The sequence below is a fragment of the Rana temporaria genome, chromosome 2 (assembly GCF_905171775.1).
Source record: "Rana temporaria chromosome 2, aRanTem1.1, whole genome shotgun sequence".
Lineage (NCBI taxonomy): Eukaryota > Metazoa > Chordata > Amphibia > Anura > Ranidae > Rana > Rana temporaria.
In genome coordinates, this window is record NC_053490.1 from 16,669,752 (window position 1) to 16,682,373 (window position 12,622).

A 12,622-nucleotide genomic window follows, 5' to 3' on the forward strand; every position below is an offset into this window, starting at 1 on the left:
TGTTTTCTTTACATCTGTCCCTGATATGTCCAAAACCGACATGCTTTTGATGCGAAAATCCTGAGATTTTAGCTGCCCTGCCTCCTGGCGTGGTAGCCATCTGTAAGCCCGGGGGGTTCCCCATAATCTTCTATTGCCCGGGGGCCCCATTAAATGTCAGTCCACCCCTGCCCACCAGCACCACTTTACAGCACACTCATTATTGCATATTGGCCCAGAAAGTGACGTTTGGTCGATTTCTAACTAAGCTGGTAAAAACAGTAGCTTGGCTGAAAAGCCAAATTTAGCATTTGTAGTGCTAGTGGGGTAGACTATTCCCCTGGGGTGTCATACTAACAGTAGCCAAAGCCTATCTTATGGTGCCAAAATTTGAGGAATGCATTTTGGGGAAAGAACAGCCTGGTAAAAGGTAACCGGATGAAAATGATCTTTTTTTTATGGAAATCCTCTTTTAAACGTGCATACTGAGAATTTGGTGGCCTAAGCGCAACCCTAGTCATCCCTTGCAGTAAGCGTCATGTAATCAATTTTGCTGCTGTGCATAGCGCTGGCCGGGACCTATTAGCATTTGAGATTCCTGAATTTTCAATTTTGCATTTCAAGTTGTTTTGTATTTTTATTTTTTTTTGTTTTGTATGCGTTATTTTTATTTTTTATTACACTATGTTGCCATATAATTTTGCCACTCATCACGGTGCCACAAGTACTAGAGACCGTCGACTGCAATGAGCGATGTGCTTTGCCCTGTCTTTATGATATGGTGACAATGTAGAGGTGGGAGGTAAGTGATCTCTCATCTGCAATGGCAGGTCAATCGGTCACTGTGGAGGGATAGCGGTAACGTGTGACTTCTGTCACAGAGGTGTAGATTGTGGTGGAGTGGTGGCGTGATAGATGTGGAGAGTGTGGATGGCTCCAGCTGAGGATACGAGAGGGAGGGACGATGAAGGTTAGGATTGTGAGAAATGAGGGACATGGGACAGTGGTGGCTTATCATACGAAGGGTGAGCGTAGTGCTGCATGAGCAGGAAGACTTCAGTGCCTTTAAAGTGCCATCTAGAAGGTTCCAGTTCTGTGGATGTCATGGTGATGCCTCACTTCCCTAAGGCCCCTTTCACACTGGGGCAGGATGTTCGGTGGCGGTATAGTGCCGCTATACCGTCGGAATTGCCGCGGTATTCGCCTGCTAGCGGTGCGGTATTAACCCCCGCTAGCCAAAAAGGGTTAATACCGCCGGCAATGTGCCTCTGCAGAAGCGCATTGCCGGCGGTATTACCGCGGTATCCCATTTTCAATGGGAAGGAGTGGTATACACACTGCTCCAAAGATGCTGCTTGCAGGAGATTTTTTTTTTTCATCCCGTCAGCGCAGAACTAAACCCATCAATTTAACGGTTTCAAAAATGCTGAGAAAGCCAACTGTCACATTTTCTTATGCCCTCAACCAAACTGTCAAACCATCAAGTGGCTGGTGTCATAACTGACATTACCAGCACCATGGCATTTGCATCTCTCTCTCCTTTAGGCTCCATTCACACCTAGGCGTTTTAACGCCTGAAGCCCGACGCTATTGCAGCCTGCAATACGCTGGAGGGGTGATTTAACATTGTCGGCTATGGAGATGGTTCACATCTCCACGCCGTACGCCTGAAGCTCAAAACAAGTCCCGGACCCTTTTTTTCAGGCGGCGTTCGGCATAGCCGACAATGTTAATCACCCCTCCGGTGTATGTTAGGCTTTTAAAAACTACGCGTTTTGTCGCAGCAAATCGCGGGACAAAACGCCGCAATTTGTCGCAGCAAATCGCGGTACAATACACCGCGTTCAGGTGTGAATGCAGCCGTAAAGCGGAGGTTCACCCTTAAAAAAAAGTATATACCATTCAATCCAGCATACTGCCGACACGTACAGTATGCTATTTTTTTTTTTTTTTTTCGGTTTACATACCGTAGTATAGGTATTTTCCCCCCCGGCTTCCGGGTAGTGAATCCTGCGGGAGTGGGCGTTCCTATTCAGAGACTAAGTGATTGACGTATGACAAAATCTTCCCCCCCGGCGCAAAAGGCGCGTCACCAGTTTCCGAAAAAAGCCGAACGTCTGTGCGCTGGAGCCGTATAGAGCCGACTCGTAGTTTGGCTTCTTTCGGAAACTGGTGACGCGCATTATGCGCCGGAGGGAAGCTTTTGTCATCACGTCAACCACTTAGTCTCTAAATAGGAACGCCCACTCCCGCGGGATTCACTACCCGGAAGCCGGAGGGGGAAATACCTATACTACGGTATGTAAACCGGAAAAAAAAAAAAACAGCATACTGTACATGTCGACAGTATGCTGGATTGAATGGTATATACTTGTTTTTAGGGTGAACCTCCGCTTTAATGAAGGGTGCATTATTGGATGCTGCCTTAAACCTGGAAGGCAGCTTTAGCTGCCCTTTCACCCCTGACTTTAAAGCGGAAAAATGAGGTCCCTGTGACATCTGTACATTACAGTAAGGTGCACTACAAAATGCACCCCAACACATGTGCATTAATAGGAAAATGTTAAATAAGGAGGCAAACATGAGTTGTTCTTGAGAAAGCCTGTACAATTATATTTTTAGACTGAATATTTGGCTTCCTAAGCCCCGTAGCGACACTCGCGCCTTCAGCCATGGGCCGCGGTTTGATTCTCCTGCTCGCGGGACACTCCGTGTATAGGAGAGGGTGGATGAAGCAGGTGATGAAAGGGGACAGGCACAATGGGAAGAGAGGGGGATCAGCTGGAGCAGAAGAATGGGGCACAGGAACAGTTCAAGGGACACTAAACTCACAGGTCTGTGTTTGTGCCGTGTGTAGTCATGTAATTTATTGTCCTGTTTTATATGTTAATATTTATAATGGCGTTTCTGTTTGGAGACGGTTTACAAATGGGAGGAGGTCACCTTTTCTAGGGGGCAGCTCCTCCTCTTCCTCTCCGCCCCTTCCTCCTTTTGCAGCGGAGGAGTCGGAGGAGAATTTTGCATGCCACTTTTTTTATTACGATTTTTTTAAAATTTTATTTGGAATTTCTTAATGGCTGTTTGCAAGTTATGTGCCAACCCACAACTTGGCCAATTGTGCGAGTTATCAGCCAAGCAATGAAATCTGGTTACTGGGGGGGGGGGGGGGGGGTGATTTAGGACTGCAAAATGCAATCTCTGCCCTAGGCTGATAAGAAAATACAAATGAATGCAGCAGATCATCAAAAATGTGAACGCTTTCAGGTAAATTTCCATGAGGATATCATAAGTCGGCAGCAGTGTCCCGCGGAGCACTCTGATGGGGCCCGTGACCTCCTGCTCTGGAATGAAATAGAATGCTGTTATTAAAGGAAAGTTTATTACTAAAATCACAGTGTATACATGAGCATATCTATTCTGCAGTGGTTACTGGGCTGCTTTCAAACTGATCCGCAGGTGCAGAGAAGTGCACATGCGGGTTACCTGCACTGAGCCATAGAGTACTATTACCTGTGAGTTTGGTGTGCTGAGAGTAGTGTGGGCTACCATCCACCCGCTCCGCTTATTGTGGCCCGTGACCGGTTACCAAGTCGCTTAAGTGGCCCTTGCTCTTCAAAAGGTTGGGCACCCCTGCTGCAAGCAAACTCCTGGCAGCTAAAGCGGGCAGGAGTTGGTTTTCATTTTCACCGCCAACTGCTTTCTTCCAGAAGTGATTCAGCTTTACACCCCATTCACACTTGCGACTTGTTATGTGACTTTGGACATCAATGTTGCATGACTAGTTATACCCCATGTTTTCCAATGATATCCAGTCATATATGTGTGACTTAAAGTGATTCTAAAGGTTCATTACGTTTTTTTTAATTTCAATAAATTTTTATTGAGATTTATCAAAAGGGTTACAGTCATGACATATCAATAAACATAACATAAGCCCCAGGAGGCAGATGATACCATTGTGAGGTTACAGTAAAGCAAGGACAATAACAATCTCCTCCGGGGGGAGTAGGCAGAAAATGGGGAAAACTACTCAACCGTCCAGCTAGGGCATCGAAGAGAATTAAAGTGCCTCTATATTTAGTACTTGACACCCAAGGGGCCGGACCTAAGAAAGATCCGGGACCCAACCCTCGACACCCCAATTGAGAACCAACTGTGTCAAGTGAAAGGCCCCAGACCTTCATCCCCAACCCACACCTCTCTCACTAATGTGGGGGAAGGAATAAACAGCCCTCTAGGGGTAATAACATAAAAAAAATCCCCCAGAAGAGAACAAAGACAAAGAGCAATAAAACTCTAGGGCTATAAACCCCAATTTTTTTTTTAAATAAATTGTAAATAATACTAAATCTAACAGGGAAAGCATAAGAGGTAAAGGAGAAAGAACAGAGGAAAAGGAATCAGAGGAAAGGGGGTCAAGGGGAAGTGGGTAGTTCAATGCCTAATACCAATTAAGAGCACAATCAGTCCTATACAGGTACAGGGGTAAGAGGAATGCCAACATAGTTAGCCCAAGGGGTCCAAGTCTCACGGAATGCCTCGGAGGAATCATTCAGTATGCTGGATAACTTCTCCTGAATCATGATCCATGAAACTTTTTGTGTAACCACCGATATGAGTGGCCTGGGTTGTTTCCAAGATTTAGCAATGGCTATCTTCGCACTCAGTAAAATGAAGTGCACCAACTTTTGTGTGGGTCTGTCAAGGCGTGGTATTTGGGCTTTCAGGAGGGCCGTATTGGGAGCCCCAGTGATCCGGTGCCCAGTGACTTTGGAGATCATTTTGAAGATAATTCTCCAAAAGGAGCGGATTCTAGGACATTCCCACCATATGTGGGCCATGGTGCCCCTCAGCAGACACCCCCGAAAACAGAGGGGATCCGCAGAAGGGAACATGGAGGCTAATCTGGAGGGGGTAAGATCATTACGTTTTTTTTATACTTGTTGCTCTGTGCAAGCGTTTTGCACAGAGTGGCCCCGATCCTCCTTTTCTGGGGTCCCCCGGCAGCACTCCTGGCTCCTCCTCATCAAATGCCCCCACGGAGAGCCGTATTTTATGGGGGCACCCTCCAGAGTCCTGCTGCTGCATCCATTGACACAGACAGCAGGATTCATGCCCATCCCCCATGTCACAGAATGCATTAAAGCAGAAGTAAACCCGTCCATAAACAGTTTAAATTTCTGTTATTTGCAGAAATGTAACACTCCCATCGGTTGTGCTCTCATCCAAACTGTCAAACCATCCAATGGCTGGTGTCATAACTGACAGCATGTGCAGCATAATGGCAGTTGTACATTTTAAGGAGGCAAAAATGGCAGCTTCCTTGGCTGAAAACTATAGGGGGGGGGGGGCTGTTACTTACACTTTAAGGTGAAAAACCTTGAGACTTTACAACCCCTTAGGCCCCGTACACACGACCGAACATGTCCGCTGAAACTGGTCCGCGGACCAGTTTCAGCGGACATGTTCGGTCGTGTGTATGGCCGACCGGACAATTTTCCGGCGTATCGGACAGGTTTCCAGCGGACATGTTTCTTAGCATGCTAAGAAACATGTCCGCTGGAAGCCTGTCCGTCGGACATGTTTGGTCGTCTGTACAGACTCACCGGACATGTCTGCTCGGCCGAAAGCCCTCGCATGCGTCGAAGTGATTCGACGCATGCGTGGAAGCATTGACCTTCCAGGGCCGCGCACAAATCGTTTGATGGTGTGTACAACCATCAGACAGAAATCCGGCAGCGGACATGTCCGATGAAAACGGTCCGGCGGACTGTTTTCATCGGACAGTCCGTCCGTGTGTACGAGGCCTTAAAGTCACAGAAACTTCAAAGCAGTTCATGTACTACTTTCATGCAACTTTTCAGTATTAACATTGAAGTCGGTGGCCCTCAAGTTGTATGAAAGTCGACTTTTGCAGATGGAGAACAAGCACTATCCAAGTCGCACACATCCAAAGTTGCATTCCAAAGTCACCAAGTGTGAATGGAGCCTTACAGCCACTTGATAATTTCTGCATGTGCAATAATTGGGTGCCCCCATGTATCCTAGGCTTGTGTATTCTAGCTGGCAGAACCTACGTGCTCGATGATCCCCCCCATACCTAGAATAATGAAGCTCTGATCACTTCTGGGTTCACAGCCTTCAGCCCCTGGGATCTGGGGCAAGGGAAGAGGTTAATTAAAAAATAATCTGGACTTGTTTAGTTTCAAAAAGGGTGCACATTAGGTGATAGCATAGTGCAGGTGACAGGTTCTCTTTTATAAGGGGCCGGCGTGGCACTGTCAGCCAAACGCATTATTATACAGGATTTATATAGAGCCAACAGTTTGCGCAGTGCTTTTACATCAGGGAAGACAGTACAGTCACAATACAAATCAACACAGGAGGGATCCGAGGGCCCTGCTCATTAGAGCTTACAATCTAGAAGGGAGGGTCAAGTGGAACAAAGGGTAGTAGCTGTGGGAGATGATCAGATGGACGCAAATGAAAATACAGTTGTTGGGTGTGGGAAGGCTAGGCTTCTCTAAAGAGGAGGGTTTTCAGGGATCCTCTAAAAGCTAATAGAGAAGAAGATAGGCGGATAGATTGGGGTAAGGAGTTCCATAGGCTTGGAGAGGCTCTGGAAAAGTCCTGGAGACTAGCATGGGAGCAGGTGATGAGAGAGCTAGAGAGTAGGAGGTCTTGAGAAGAACGAAGATGATCATACTTTATAGTGGGCACCTGTGTGCTTCCTCTCCTTGATCATCTAATCACAGGCTGGTGACTGAGGAGTGCTCAATAACTTTAGTAGTGAAAAAACTAGGTCACAAGACTGGCTCAACTCAAATGTAAATCATCAGCCAACTGAAACAATGTGCGTTTAGCCACCTTTGAGGGTGGTAGGGCGCTCTCCCCGAAAGCTGCATTTATCAGACTAGGGCAGAACTTGCACAGTTTGCTTCCCCAGAAAATCACCCCGCGCCCCAACATAGTTTTCTGTTCATATTCTGTACAAAAGTTCTGTTTAAACCAATATTACTTATTACATATGATTAAGCACAACAGAGTTGTTTTTTTTAAGAAGGGGGTTTGTGTGCCTTTTAGGGTGGAGGTTCTTACATAAAGTAACCTTAGAATGACAACAATGGCAGTTCCCATTGTTCTGACTTTTTTTTAAACGTGCAAGTTCCAGAGCTGGCCCGACTTCTCTAGCTGAAAAGTTATTGACCTGGAGCCAGCATGCAGCTAGTAAACTCCCATCCTGCATACATGCTCATATTCAGCAAAGCCAAGATCAGACAGACAGCCCAAGTCAGCAACAGCAGCTCCTATATGTCTCTCTTGAAGGGCTATCTTTGAACGTAACCCTATAACAGTATCCAAACCTTCCAACAAAGGCATACCTTTTAGTCTAGGTTCACATCTATGTGGCGATTCAGGCACGTTTTGTGTTTTTAAACCCTTGGCCTTCATGCATTTTGAATTTACATTTTGGGCTAGATTCAGTAAGAGTTACTCCGGCGTATCAGTCGATACGCCGTCATAACTCTGAATTTACGCCGTCGTAAATGTAAGCGTATTCTGGAAACCAGATACGCTTAAATTAGGCTAAGATACAAGCGGCATAAGTCTCCTACGCCGTCGTATCTTGGGGTGCATATTTACGGTGGCGCTTCCGTCGATATCAGCGTAGAATATGCAAATGAGCTGGATACGCCGATTCAGAAACGTACGTGCGCCCGGCAGATTTTTTTTTACGTCGTTTGCGTAAGGCTTTTCCCGGCGTAACGTTACTCCTGCTATATGAGGCATAGCCAATGTTAAGTATGGATGTCGGGACAGCGTAGAATTTTGCATAGTTTACGTCAGTCGTTCGCGAATAGGGCTTTGCGTAAATTACATTCACGTCGAAAGCATTGACTATTTGCGACTTGATTAGGAGCATGCGCACTGGGATACGTTCACGGCCGCCCAGAGGCGATTCAGTTTGCATGTGCAGCACTATACAAGTCATTCATTCATGCGCCATTCGTTAGAAACGTAATTTACGCGCGGGTCATGTTTTATTTACATAAAACACGCCCACCTCTTGACAATTTGAATTTGGCGCGCTTACACCGGCAGATTTACGCTACGCCACCGCAACTTACGGAGCAAGTGCTTTGTGAATACTGCACTTGCCTCTCTAAATTGCGGCATAACATACGCTACGCCCGCACAAAGTTACGTCGCCCTACCTGAATCTAGCCCACTGTATATAGATGGTTGCTAAAGAGGGGGCCAGGAAGCCGACCACCACATCCTTAACAACTGATGAGTCATCAGCTGTCAGCGGGGTTCGCTGCCGACAGCTGAACGTTAAAAAAAAAAATTGCCAGCAAATAAACCAGCATGCGAAAATGTATACGGAAAAAATTGCCCCTTTTGGGGATAAGAAAATATAGACCGACATCTGCCCCCCTTTAAAGTGAACAAACCACTAAACTGTGTAGAATTATAAAGTAAAGAATAAGGCGCTGTTCATGTAAAGAAAAACACTGACTTCATGAAGAGCCAATCAGGACGAAACGTATGTCGGAGCAGAGGCTCTGTAATTTCCTGGTCCATATTTTATACCCCACATCAGGCTTTGCCCTTCAGAGCGAGACGTTGAATGAAAAATGGCATAGAGTCCCCCCCAAATTTCATACCATGCCCCTATCCAAGCATGCAGTCAGGAAAGGGAGGGGGACGAACGAGCGAGCACCGCCCCTGTTCCCTCTGCCCTCAACATGGGATGTTCTCTGCCCCTCCCAAAAGCACCATGCACCCATGTTGACAAGTGCCAGAATCTGAGGACCCCCAGATCCTGGCCTCCCCATGTGAATGGGTATATCAAACCCATTCACTTTTTGAGAAGTTCTTTATTAAGAAAGAAGCCCCACCTCTGTCTTCTTCCTCACCACCGGTTACCCGCAAAAAACAAAAGCCTCTTCTTCTAGGGCTGTCTTCCTCCGCTGTGTTGTCGCCTGCCCGCCATCTTTTCTATAGCCATGGGGTGTGGCCACCTGAGGACTTCACCCAGAGAGCCCACCCCTTGACATCTTATGAACCCCGCTGACAGCTGATGACTCATCGGTTGTCAAGAAGGAAGCAGCAGCCGGCTTCCCGGCCCCCTCCTTAGCAACCAGCTAGATACAGCATTTTAAATAAAAATCACAGACACAACACGCATTTCTGGTGCGAGTCATTGAAGTTTATTTCACGCAAAACGTGGGAAAAAAACACGCATCGGCTGCAAAACACATAGATGTTAAATGGACGTAATGAGTTACTGCAAAACCCACTAAAAAACGCAAAAGGTGTGAACCTAGGGTTAAAAGGGTACATATATACTTGCCTTACCTGCTGACAAATGCGGTTCTGATCCTGAGTAGGGATCCCCTGAAGTTTATAAACAGACACTTGCAGGACTGATTATTTCTTGCGTCCCCCATAGCTTTCACTGGTTCTTCCCACTAAACCTCCCATGTCACTGCTGTAGTAGGTGGACGTTGGAGTGAGAAAGCACAGAGCGCTGTGGGGAAACCCAGGAGATGGGGAACCCTGCAAGTGTTATTTCTCTTTCGTTCATAGACGGACACAGCCTTCATTGACCTTAGGGTTATGCTTCTTCCTACCAGGAGATTAAATCTCCTGGTAGGAAGAAGCATAACCCTAAGGTCAATGAAGGCTGTGTCCGTCTATGAACGAAAGAGAAATGGATTTTACGGTGAGTACAAAAATCCTTTTTTTTTTCCAATCTTCGAGGTCCCCCGCAATTCTCTGTGGCTTCCCCCTTCGACTTTCATCTACCATAAAGATACAGCAGTGACGTTGGAGGTCAGTAAGAATTACAAACGAGAGCTGTGGGGGACCAGGAGATGACACTTGCAGGGTTGGCAAAATGACACTTGCAGGGTTGCCTATCTCCTGGTCCCCCACAGCTCTCACTTTTTCTTGTGCTGATCGTCACGTCACTACTGTATTCTGTAGCAGATGAAAGTTGGAGAGAGACACCGACAAGGTCTGCCTTATTTGTTGACCTCCACATCACTGCTATATTCTGTAGTAGGCGCAGTCCAAAAGGAGAAACCATTGAGAACTGACCTTTCAGACTAGAAAGGTTACTCACTGGTTTCTCCCTTTGGACTGCACCTACGAGAACGGACCTTTGAGACTGGAAAGGTATGTCACTGGTTTCTCTCGGACTTGCATCCACCTTTGGCTATAGCAGCGACATGGAGGTTGGGAGGAGGAAAAAAAAAAAGGGACCTATGGACCCACTAAATGGGAAAGCAATGCTTGCAGGTTTTCCTGTCTTCTGGGTTCTTCCCATTAAACTCCGACTACCAACTGCTACACGGTTACAGCAGTGACAGAGGGAGGAAGCAACCCTGAAGATTGGAGAGCGACTCTTGCAAAATTGCCACTCTCACAAGTTCCCCGCAGCTCTTGCTGCATTATAGTAGTTGGTAGTCTTGCTCCCTCTGCCTACCAACTATTACATGATACAGAAGTGATGTGGAGGTCCACTGCGAGACTCAGGAGATCTTTAGTCCAGCAAGTGTCCGTTTCCCAGAAGACTTCTGGGGATCACTTCTCCCGATCAGGATGACAGTCAGTGCTGCAGAAAAGTTGAGTACAGTAGAACCTTGGATTACCAGCATAATCCATTCCAGGAGATAATCCAAAGCACTCGCATATCAAAGCGAGTTTCCCCATAGAAGTCAATGGAAATTAAAATAATTTGTTCTGCATTGACTTCTATGGCATGCAATACCGCATGTGGCCAGAGGTGGGGGGCACCGCAAAGGCTCGGGTTCAGCTCTGCTGAACTTGGAAAGGTTCAGGAACGGAATATTTCCGAGTGACTCCGGTGCCCCCCCCCACCTCTGGCCAAATGCAGTACTGCACACCGCTGTGGCTTGAATCCTGCTCGTTTTGCAAGAAAACACTTGGAAACAGAGTCCGGCTTAAAAAAAAAAAAAAAATGCTTGTATTGTGAAACGCTCGTTAACCGCGTTACTCACAATCCGAGATTTCACTGTATTTGCATTTGTCTTGGATAGGTATGCCTTTGCTGGGACATATTGATCTAGCGGGTTGCATTAAAGAGAACCTGCTATCAGGAACGCTTGTATTGCTGCCCTCTTCTAGAAGTGTAGGTTTGGAGATGTGACTATTCAGATCTGCGTGTTACTTCCAGGTCCGTTGGGAGGTCTTGGTACCATAGACAAGCAAGGGACTAGCATTTTCTAAGGGGGCTCAGCACTAGAACATCTTGTATTTCTCTACTGACAGGTTTTCTTTACATAGGCTGAACAAAATATATTTAGTGCCCCCTTATGGATTTTAGTTTAATTGTGTTACTGGGTAGCAGACCATCTCTTGACTTGATGGTGACGTGCCAAACACTGCACCCTTATTGGCCACTGCTTAGCCATGAAGTCAGAGACAACCAAGTGACAAACTAATCAAATCAAAAAGGGGACACAGAAGAGACATTTCTGGCTAATGGGGATAAAAATAAATAAAAAGTTGAAATGTACATAAAATACTGTCCAGCAATTTATCTATACTAGCACAAATTTACCCGTCTGTGTGTGCAGGCCCATTAAAAACCAAGAAGCTACATTTAGATCAGTTAAAACAAAACAAAAAATAAAAAAATACAGCATTTTTTAGGCCTCCATGGGCATTAGGCCTAAAAAAGGAAACCTGTCAGGAGGGAAAAAGAGAAGTAATCAGGGGCACGACTTTGCTTTTGAATGTTCAAGCGCTGTCTTCTTTATCCTTTGCTTCTCTGACCTGGACAAGCTGATAAAACAGTGGCACATCACATCCAGCATGAATCTGATTGACAGATCACCAACTTGTCAAATGATGAACAATGCCATACATATGACTGCCATAAAGAACCTCAAAAATCAAGTCATGGTGCCACTAGATGCCTGGCACACAGCCATAACAGCAGCCTCATGGGTATAAGCAGGGCTGTCTTAATGAGAGGGCACTGCCCAGGGGCCCCAGCTGCATTGGGAGCCCCTGCACTTTCCCCAAAGCAGCTGGTCCTTGAGCCCACCCTGCCCCAAAATTGGGGGCCCCATGATGGCACTGAGAATGATAGTTACACAGGGGAGGCAGTCTGCCTCCTACCTACTTGATGTCTGTTTACCTGCACTTTCATCATTGTAGGGGCCCCAGAGCATTACTTTGAGCAGGGGCCCATGATGCTATTAGGACGGCACTGGGTATAAGTACAAATGATACGTAGCTTATAATATATAGGCTTTCCACAGGTTCTGCCTGCTCCCTCTTCTCCAATCATCAGAGAGTCCCTCTGTGAGATTTATATACAAGCTGCTCATTCTTAGGCCACTGCACAGGGGCCCGTTTATACTAGATATGGGTCAAACGGGTGCTGGGACTGCTCTCATGGCCATGAAGACCTGGACACAGCTCACATCTGTCTAGCAGTTGATACACAATGAATACATGTTTTTTTTTTCTTGGCCGATAGTTGACTTTGAGGCTCAAAAACTGGTCTCACATGGGGGTCTTTGATGACTCAGGACAGCCCAGCACAACAGACTTGCTAGACCATTCTAAAAGGTAGTATGATTTGATGGGTGTGTGTGGAGGT